We start from the raw sequence: 11,551 nt of genomic DNA, 5'->3' as shown, positions 1-11,551 counted from the left end.
GACCACAATGAATGGTAATGACCTACGTCCACTTAGTGCTATTATTAATATTGAATCCCAATGTCGTGATCAAAGAACTAGGGTTCTTGAGTTTCACTAGCCTTAGGGGAAATACAACTATTTGGAGGATAATCGCACTATATGCTCATTCTCTCAGTATTCAGGAAAAATATAAAAAAGCCAAAAAGTCCCTTCCTTGAGCTATTTCATGCATATTTATAAGCTCAAGGGGGGTTATATGGGTCAATGGGCTTTAACTTTCCTTAATATCTGTGTATCAAGGTAATAAAGAGGAAATAATCAACATAATTATTATAAGATTACAATATTTAAAGGAAATAAACAGAATCATACGACCAGACTAGTCGTATCTAATCGTGAAGTATGGTGAAGCAATGTGTAGCTGGTCGATCATCGAACAACACCTCCTTGTTTTGACTCTGCCACGCGTCAACCAAGTAAGAGAAATCCTTACCACATCATCAGCAGCCATTTTTGGGTAAACACCAACGTACCCTAGTAAACCAATACTACAGCTAGAGTCTCAGATAGTTTTCATGCTGAGTAAGGTAGAGTAGTGAATTTAGAAGGGGATCCGATCTCGGAAAAATATTACTAGATAACATTGCACTAAGACATAGTAGTGAATTTAGAAGGGAATCGGATCCCTAAAAATTATTACTAGATAACATTGCACTAAGCAGACCTAATTATGACATAATGAACCGTTCCAATGTACCCTAGTAAACCAATACTACCGCTAGGGTCTCATATAGTTGTCATGCTGAGTAAGATAGAGTAGTGAATTTAGAAGGGGATCCAATCCCGAAAAAAATACTACTAGATAACATTGCACTAAGATATAGTAGTGAATTTAGAAGGGGATTCGATCCCGAAAAATTATTACTAAATAACATTGCACTAAGCAAACCTAATGATGACATAATGAATCATTCCAACGTACCCTAATAAGCCAATACTACCGCTAGGGTCTCATATAGTTGTCATGCTGAGTAAGATAGAGTAGTGAATTTAGAAGGGGATCTGATCTCGAAAAAATACTACTAGATAACATTGCACTAAGATATAGTAGTGAATTTAGAAGGGGATCCGATCCTGAAAAATTATTACTAGATAACATTGCACTAAGCAGACCTAGTTATGACATAATGAATTGTTCCAACATACCCTAATAAACCAATACTACTGCTAAGGTCTCATATAGTTGTCATGCTGAGTAAGATAGAATAGTGAATTTAGAAGGGGATCCGATCCCGAAAAAATACTACTAGATAACATTGCACTAAGATATAGTAGTGAATTTAGAAGGGGATCCGATCCCAAAAAATTATTACTAGATAACATTGTACTAAGCAGACCTAATTATGACATAATGAACTGTTCCAACGTACCCTAGTAAAACAATACTACAGTTAGAGTCATAGATAGTTGTCATGCTCAGTAAGATAGAATAGTGAATTTAGAAGGGGATCCGATCCCAAAAAAATATTACTACATAACATTGCACTAAGATATAGTAGTGAATGTAGAAGGGGTTCTGATCCCGAAAAATTATTACTAGATAACATTGCACTAAGCAGACCTAATTATTACATAATGAATCGTTCCAACGTACCCTAGTAAACCAATACTACTGCTAGAGACTCAAATAGTTGTCATGTTGAGTAAGATACATTAGTGAATTTAGAAGGGGATCCGATCCCAAAAAAAATATTACTATATGATATTGCACTAAGCAGACCTAATTACTACATGATGAGCTGTTACAACGTTAACTAGTCACCGAGATAACCTATACTATATGTAATAATATACAGTGCACTATATTTTTTTCAACTTGTGCTTACATTTTTCTAATTTTTTTCCTTTTTCATATTTTAAATAATACATATAAATAATAATTTTTTTAAATATTTAAATAAATACAATTAAAAGAAAATATATATATAAAAAAAACTTGTTAAAATAAGAGGCTTTTTCTTAAAAAAAAATAGACATTATTTATAAAAATAATGATGAAAATAATATAAAATAAACTTTTTGAAATTAACAAAAAAAATAAATTAAAGAATGTCAATAAAAAATATTGAGAAAAAGTGTTAGAAATGAATATAAAATTAATTTTTTGTTTAATTAATAGGGTGTTTTTATATATTATTGGAGTGCAAATATAATGTCCCTAATATACAAATATATATATTTATTTTGAAACAACAAACAAATTTTAATTTTAAAATTTTCAATTAAGGGTTTTTTTATTTTAATTTTGTTTTTTATTATTAAAATAATTCCCATTATTAATAAAATGAAATCAATGCTATAATTTGGTTGCTTTATTAAATTCTCGATTTTTTTTAGTTTAGGATAAGAATTAATTAAATTTTTAAATATCTACCAATAATAAAATTATACAGTTTTACCTTATCAAATTTGTATTTAATTTCATTTTTTTAAATTCATTAAATGAAAAAATTGTGGTAGTTGTATTAAATGGCTTAAATTATTATTGTTATTATTTATTTATTTTTAATGCATTTAATTGGTTAAATTTGTAATTAAAATTATAGTAGCTGAAATTAATGGTGATTTTTATTAAAATTTTAATATTAAATTATAAAAATGTGTAGTTGCCGAAATTAATTGATAAATGATTTAAAAAGACAATATTAAATTAAATATTTCTACATGATTATTGATTACATTCGGGAAGTAACAACATATTAATTATTTATTCGTTAAATTAAGAAAGTGTGGTTCTTGTGTTAAATGGCATTGTTTAATATTGTTATCATTTTTTTCTGGTTTTGAATTTTATTTTCATTTTTTGTTAAATGCATTTAATTTGTGAAATTGGTTATTAAAAAATAGAAGGCCAAAATTAATGGGTGTCTTTTATAAAATATAAATAATATTTAATTAATGTGAATGCATGATTAGTGTTTACAGTGGGAAATTACAACATATTAATTATTTATTATTTCAATAATATTTTATTATTTATTTTAAAGGAATCCAAAATATTTTATTAAGAATGTGAAAGGTTGCATTGTTTCTTCATAACACACACCATAAATATATTACCATATAACCTAAACCGATTGTGCTATTTTTTTTTTTAAAATAGTTCAAGTTTTACAAACATTCAAATACCATGTTTATCATCAACATATCAGATTCAACCTATTCAAATAATGAAGATAACTCTTCACCCTTTCATTCCAAAGATGATGAAGTAAATTCTCCATTGAAGAATATCAATGTTGAGAAGTTTGACAATGATGCAAAGTCTCAATTGAAGAATATTAAGATTGAGAAGTTTAGTGGTGATGAGAAAGATGTGAATCCACTTAATGCTCAACTAGAGTACAATCCAAATGGAATATATTTCGATATTATGTTCCAAAAATTTAATGAAAATTTCAGTCATCTACTTGAATTGAAGAACAACATGGATGAATTTGTTCGAGAGATGACAAGATGCACCTTTGCGATGCAAACTCTGCATGAATCAGTGGCCAACTATTTTGATGCAGAGGGGAAAAAGAACGAGGTGTGGGAGAAATATTTGAAGGAGAAGGAGAAGAAGATGACAATTTCTAAAGTGCTTCAAGTGTTCTTTTTTTTTGTTTTTTTTTTTTAAATTTATTGTTTTTATGTGTTTCCTTAGGTCTTACTATAATATTTTTATTCTATTATGTTTTAATTTATTTTATGGACATTTTCTTATTAGGATTTGTTATGAATAGAAACTTTTATTTCTTTTTGGTTCTTAAGATAAAATCTTATTATTATTTATTTATTAATAATGTTAATAATTTTGTTGGAGTGAAATTGTCCAGTTTTTAAAAAAAAAATAATTAATGCTGAAATTGTTTATTAATTTTCGGTTTTCAATTTAAAATTTTAATTAATAATTAACAATTTACCATTAATAAATCTATAAATTAATGGACTTTATAAATTACATAACAAATTATATTAAATGAATATATTTCCTTATTGGGCAATATATGACTAATGAATAAATATCTAATTTCACAACAACATAATTTGATTTTCCCAAGAGAATACAAAGAGATGCTTCTTCTAAAAATTCAAAATAGTTTTAAATGCTAGCCGAATTTTTTTTAATTAACACGCCGAAATTTATGCTTTAAAAAAAATTTCAATTAATTCCCTATTTTCAAGGTAAAGAATATCAATAGTTATTGGTTATGATGTAATCTTATCAATAAATGCTCATTTATTGATAATAGAAAATTTGAAAAGTTATATTGTTTTGTAGTTTATGGAATAAATGAAATTAATTAAGTTAACATTTTTTTGGGAAAAAATGAAGAGTTGGATTGATTCATTTCACCTATAATCAAAGTAGTTTGGCATAAATCAAAGTTTTTTTTTTAAATTTGTATTTTATAATGTAATATGGAAAGTTTTATTTCTTATTTTTGGTTTGATGTTCATTTATTGTTAGAAAAATCAATACTCATCCATTATTTTAGGGTACATAAAAAATCATTAATTAATTGTGATTTCCAATATAAGATTTAAATAATAGAATCTCAAATTCGAAATAATAATTTTGAAATTAAAATTTAATAAGTTAAAGAAATTAAAAAAATATTGCAAAAAAATATATTTCAATTAATTCATTGGAAATTACATATACATGCACCAAATAATATTTAAAATGCTATATTGGAAATTGAACAAACTTATTTCGATCAACAATATAAAACTACAAAAGTAAACCAAATTACTACTCCAAATCTCCAAAATTATTGATTACATTACTACTAACAATAATATCTTGATTTTGGTCTTCAAATATTTGAGATGTTTCACATAGTTGCTGTACAAAACAATAAATAAAATTAGATAAACATATACCAACCAAATAATGTTTCATACTGTAAAATTAATAAATTAATTAAGATATACCAACCAGACGATGACGAAGTTGATGAATAATATTATTTGAACCATTTAACCTATCTTTAGATTCAAAGATCTTTGTAACCAAAATATTTTGCAAACCAAACAACCATTGTGAGCAAAGCATTTACTTTTGCCACCCCAACCTCTAAAAAATAAACTAATATAAAATTCCAAAAATAATTAAAATAATAATAATAAAAATAATACATACACATTTTACATGGTTTGGAGTTTGAAGGTTCCATTTGTTTACATCTGATGGTATATTAATGGTCATTGCATCACCATCTTCATCAGGTATGACAAAACTCCATGGTGGGATAGGAACATCACGGTCTACCTCATCTACACATACATAGTTTTCATATTCCTAACTTTTAAATAGAAAAAAGATTTTAGAAAAATAATAATCCAAGTGTTCTAACATAAACATAAAATGAGATCTCAATCATAGACACATATATAGATATGAAGATATTACCTTACAAAAAGAACAATAAGACTCACTATGAAGACAACGTCGAGTTCTACTTTCAAACATTGAAGATGATGACTCCAAACTTTTCATATGAGATCTATACCGATGAGTGCGATCTTAAAGCAATTTGGACCCGATTGGATTAGGAGACAATGGGTTGTCATAATATTTTTGTCTCTTCTTTCCAACCCTTTATCCTAAATCCTTAGATCTACTTCTTTTATTATTCATCCCCTTCCCCTCTACTCCCATGCGTTTTCTCTCTCCCCCTCTATTTTTTTTCCCACACGATTTTTGTAACGACCCAAATTCGCTAATAAGGGTTAAGGGCCTTGATTAGTGCGCCAGGAGGGCATTACTGGAATAATTGTGATTTAATGAATACTTATGTGTTTAATACTGTTTATGTGATAATTGAATATATTATGTGGTAATATGATCTGTGTTATATGTTTGAGAACCACATTATTATGTGGACAGGTTCGCTGAGCACGACTCAAGACGATTCTAGGGCCAGATAGTGGGAAAAGTCACAACGGGGTTTAAGATATGACTTTGGAGAAGTCGAGGATATTTTTTAGACAGCGGGTAGTGATTTGGGTTATCGAGACATGGAAATAAATATATGGAGATATATTTGAGGTTAGAATGTCTAGGCGGGAATATTGGGGGATTTTACCATTTTGGCCTCGAGGACGGTTCCGGCACCCCGAGCCTCGGGATTAACTTAACATGTGAGATAGACCTTAGGAAGCTTTTAGAAGAAAGATAAACCGACTTAATTTAGGCTCTGTTCTCTCTCTCTCTCACGCTTAAGGGAAACAAAAGGGAAAACCAAGGGAAGAAAACGCAGGAAATCAAAGGGGAAACAAGCTGGAATTCTGGGTTTTGAGGTGAGGAATTGAAGGTCTAGCTCAGGGGTTTGTCAAGCACTAGAACAGGGATTAAGGTAAGCATTTAAACATCTTTTCTGTGGTTGAATTCTGTGCTCTAGTTGGATTTTTGGTTAAGTGTTGAAACCAATATAGCTTTGGTGTTTTAAGGCAGAATTAAAGAAGGGAACTTGGGGACCTAGCTTGGCTACAGCTTGGTGAAGCGGTTCTACAGCAAAGGTGAGTTCTAACTCCAAGTTTAGAGGTTTTAGATTGAGTTTAGTGGCTGGTTTGTGTGTGTTTTGGCATTTGGGTTTCAGAAATTGAAAGGAAGAGATTGGAGTGTGTTAGGCTGTGTTTTCTTGGGAGTTATGCTGTTTAGATCATGTTAAAGAGGTTGGGAATTAATTGGTTAAGAGTTGGGGAGTTTTGGGATGGTTTAAGTTGAGGTTTTGAGCTTTAGAATGGTGAAAAATCTGGGTTCAAAGGGGAGGGTCGTGGCTCTGTTCTAGAGCGCTGCGGCCCTAGCATGCAAGGAAGCCAAGGGGGCTCGGCCAAGGGGGCGCGCAGCGGCGCCCAAGGCAAGGGCCGCGGCGCGTGTGTGGTTTAGTGAGGGGATAGGCTCTGTTTTGAGGAAGGGCCGCGACTAGGCTTTGGGGGCCGCAGCCCTTGGTTGCACACTTGGGATTTTGAGGGTTTTAAGCATGGGAGAGTGGTCTTGGGTGCTCGGATTTGGTTTCACCACCGTGCTTGGTGGAATTAGGAGTCCCGGGAGTTAGTTTTGTAATTGGGAACCTATATTTGATTATTTATGAAACCCTATGCTTTGGTTGTGGCTAGGTGATAAAATCTTAGGCTCGGGAACGAATCGTGCTTGAGGGGCGTTGCTCGTAATTCGATAACGGTATAGACTAAAGGTAAGAAAACTGCACCTGGTTGACTATATGTGATGGGACTAAGGGCTCCCTCTTGTAGATGCTTGAAAAGATGGTATTATGCCAAACAAGCCATTTAGTGAACCAACGGCCTAAGGGTGCCAAGGGTCTCACTAGCGTACAAGGCGCGGCTCGGACACTGGTATCCGAGGACAGCTTAATATGCACTGAGCTTGGTTTAAGCAGGCCAGAGTCAGTGGGTTAAACAGAGGGTGCGGCCTAAGTCGTCGACCCTGAGTATTATGTGATGTGAATACCATTTGTGATAAAATGTATCTTGTATTTGTATATACTGAGTATCTGTTGTGAATAATTTGATGGGTATACGTGCTTATTGAGTTATTTGTCTGTTGCTATTGTTTGAGTTATCTATGATGTTTTCTTGCTGGGCCTTGGCTCACGGGTGCTATGTGGTGCAGGTAAAGGCAAGGGCAAGTTAGATCAGCCCTGACTGGAGAGCTTGGCGAGCGGAATGTACATAGCCAGGTGCTTGGCCGCCACGGTTGAGGTCTAGGCAAGGAGTGGAACCTGATGACTGTCTGTTTTGCCTTAATATGGCTAGTGGTTCCTCATGTACTTTTGGGAGTCTGTAAACTTGCTTTAACTTCGTTTTTGTATGGGATCCCATGTTACTACAGTTTTACTATATGGAATGAGTCCTTTTAAGACCAAAACCCCTTTTTAACTCTAGATCCTATATGTTTAGCAACACGTTTTCAAATTAATGACTTGATTAGCAAGTCCTGCACCTTTACAAATACACAGCGTAACGGTCTTGGCTATCCAGGGCGTTACAATTCTTTTCTTCTTCTTTCTCTCCTTCACATGCTCACGAAATCATGGTGCAATTATGATTTTTTTATGTTTATTTTTTTACTTTGAATGAAGAAGAAGAAGAATAGAGAGTTTAAAAAATGAGTGTTCATTTATTATGAAACCCTAATTTTTAAAATTTTAAATTAAATCAAAACTTGAAAAAAGAGCTTCTCTCTTATTGGTTGGAATCATCATTCGTAATGACAAAAAAAATGCAATTTCGAAATTAATGCCAAAAAAAGAATCTATGAAAAAAAAAGAATCTTTACTTGTTGGTAACTTGATGTACCAAGTCACCTACATGTCATGTCAGCATATTTGTACATTTGTCTAGGTACTCATGTATGGGTAATACCCATTGAGAACTTTTTCATATATATATATATACATACATGTATAGTTCCATTCTAGAGTATGTATAACATCATTAGTGTAATATTATTCTTAAATTATTTCAGCAGTATTATAAATTACTCTATAATAGAACCACACCACTGCAAGAGCGACACTACATCTGAAATCTATACTACTTATATATTCCAACTTGAAACTAAATCATTTTTCACTCACACCTACAAATATTTGTAGGTTTCAGATATATCTATATGTAGTTATTTTTATATTATAATATTATTGTACGCCCTAAATATCCACGGGCTATTAGCGAGCTGAGAAATGATATAATTATATCAGCCAAGTGGATGTCACGTACCCGGAGCTGATGTTACCAGGTCCTACCTCTTTAGCTCGAGGTAACCAAAGGCTTAATGAGATTACTAAGAGTCGGGTCAGGAGTATGGACACCACGAGCTGAGAGTACATCAAGCTCGAGGTGCGAGCTTGAGTTGGCACCTCTGACCCCTTATAAAGTCAACCACACAATGTAAACGTGCATATATCAGACATCACGTGTCTAACCCATCCCTGAATTCTCGGACACGCAGCATAAACGTGCGTGTTCAGGCACCCACGACTGGGTTGGGCCGTGTGGCCCATTATCCCCCTTACCTATTGATTAGACCACACTTCATTGTCAGGTTTTAGGAATTAATCATGAATGTCACAGAAGTGACATGATGGGTAAGAAGGTCACGAGATGACCTCCCTTGCCAACCCCCAGTTGCCCTCTCCCTATAAATATGGAGACCCTGGGAGTTGCAAGGGGTTGGATTCTATTTTGTAAGGGAATACCCTGTAAAGAATATCAGAGAGATATCAATAATATTGGCTAGTGGACTAGAAGGATTTTAACCTTTGAACCACCTAAAAAAGTATTTGTGTTATCATTTTACTTTGAGATCACTCATCTATTACAGTTCATTATTTAGCACTAATCCCGCTCTTTATTCTATTAATTATCTGTTGTCGAAGAACCACGTCAACAGTTTGGTGCTTTCATTGAGAGCTGTTAGATTGGTGCTATCGCAAATACCCAACCATGGTAGTCACTCGCTCAAGACATGGTAACGAGGCGGACCAACGTGATGGGCAGGAGGCCCATCATCCGCCATTTCCGATGATCAGAACCCTAAGGTTCAGCAGTAGCCGGGCAAGCAGCCAATAGGCCAAGATGACACTGGAAGTTCGGCTCCCCGGCCGCCCAATCCGAACCCAGATTTTTACACGGCGGTGGAAATGGAAAATACACAGCTGAGGAGTCAGCTGGCGAAAGCTAACCAGCAAATTCAAGAGGTTTTGGCTCGACTACCCCCTCTTACAACCGACGCTAACGTCGGAAAGAGGCAAGGCGAGACTCATAAGTCCCGCCGGGGTAATCGGTCCAGGCCCAGTCGGTCGGTCAGACCCCCGACATCAAATTCCACTCCCACATCGCACCACCGGGAAACCACTTTTGAGGTACTACCTAGGGCCGAGCAACAATACGTCCAATCAGTCCGGACCTCAACTCCTAACTCACTTCCGCCCTCGAGCGCGCCCAGGAGGGCTTGAGGAAACTCACAAAGGAGATCCGGGGAGGGCTCACAGCGACAGCCCGCCCCGGCCAGCCATCCTGCGCCCCGCTCAGACCGCCGAGCACAGGACGCGGAGGATGGTAGAGCAGAGCGGCCCCGACCTAACCTGTTCCACCCTGACGAGACTAGGATCGCATCTCCGGTCAGGCATCCTCCTTCACCAATAAGATACCCGTCTCCTCCCCGGCCAGTCCGAGACATTCCGGCTCATGGGAGCAGCAGGAGAAATCCTCCTTCTACCGGGCCTTCCCATCGTAGCTGAGCGCCTAGAGAAGTCCTGGATCCTCGTCCTCAGCGGCGGGCCCCGAGCTTCTCAAATGGAAGCTATTGGATCGGAAGTCGTTGAAGTGATCTATACGGCGGAGACCTGCGCCAGCGCTTGAGCTCGGCGCAAAGTCCTCAGTCCGCCCCTAGAGACGACCTCCAAGATCGCCTAAACTCTCGAAGAGGAGACCCAGTTGGAAATGGCAGTCGCGCTCGCCAAAGGGAAGACCTGTCCGAAGTACGAGACAGCGGGAACGTCCCATATAACCTATCTCAAGATAGGAGGGACAATAACCTACCAAACGCGTACAATGGATCTGGAGCTGTTGAACAGCCCCGGAACAACCAAGGAAGTCAGGACAAAACCCTTGAGCGTCTGGCTCAGATGGAGGAGCTGATGAGGAAACTCTTATCAGAAAAAGAAAAAGATGAATATGATTCAGGGGACGGACTTGAGCTCTTCGCCCCCAGCATAGCAGCAACGGCGTATCCACCTGGTTTTCGTATGCCTCACTTGTCCAAGTTCAACAGAGACGGGGACCCGTCAGATCATCTGGGCATGTTCAATACCCTGATGATGGCCCACAACATTGGTCCCGAGCTGAGGTGTCTAATATTTCCTTCCACCCTGACTGGGCCGGCCAGACAATGGTTCAAACAGAGTAAGAAGCAGTCAATCAGCTCGTGGAAAGCTTTCTCTGCTGACTTCAAGAGAGCATTCCGAGCTTCCCAGGCTGCCCGCGTCAAGGCCGACACCCTGGAAAACGTAAGGCAGCAACCTGACGAGCCTCTGAAGGCTTACCTGAGCAGATTTGTGAACGTCGCTGCTCAAGCCAGAGACACAGATGACAGCTCCAAGCTCATGGCTTTGAGAACTGGGATTCGTCGGTGGAGGACTCTGGGAAGAGATACAAAGGAAGGGAGTCAGCACCGTAAATGAATTCCTAAATAGGGCCCAGGGATGGATCAACCTGGAGGAGATGCGAGCCTCAGCCGCAGGAACCAGCCAGGCCCCTGAACAGCCCGCTGGAGTGGGAACAAAGGTCATGACAGCGACCCAGACCGTTACACAGAATAACCAGTTTGGTGGAGGCAAGAGAAAGGGGAGCAGCGAGGGAAACCAGCACGGCCCAAAGAAGAACAAGTCCGTAGAAAAATTTAAGCCGGTCTACACGACTTATACCGAGCTCACCCACTCTAGGGAGAACATCTTCTTAGCAAACTCTGCTCACCTCCCCCTCAATTGCGGCCAGA

The sequence above is a fragment of the Humulus lupulus genome, chromosome X (assembly GCF_963169125.1).
Source record: "Humulus lupulus chromosome X, drHumLupu1.1, whole genome shotgun sequence".
Lineage (NCBI taxonomy): Eukaryota > Viridiplantae > Streptophyta > Magnoliopsida > Rosales > Cannabaceae > Humulus > Humulus lupulus.
Note: the sequence above shows the minus strand (reverse complement) of the source record.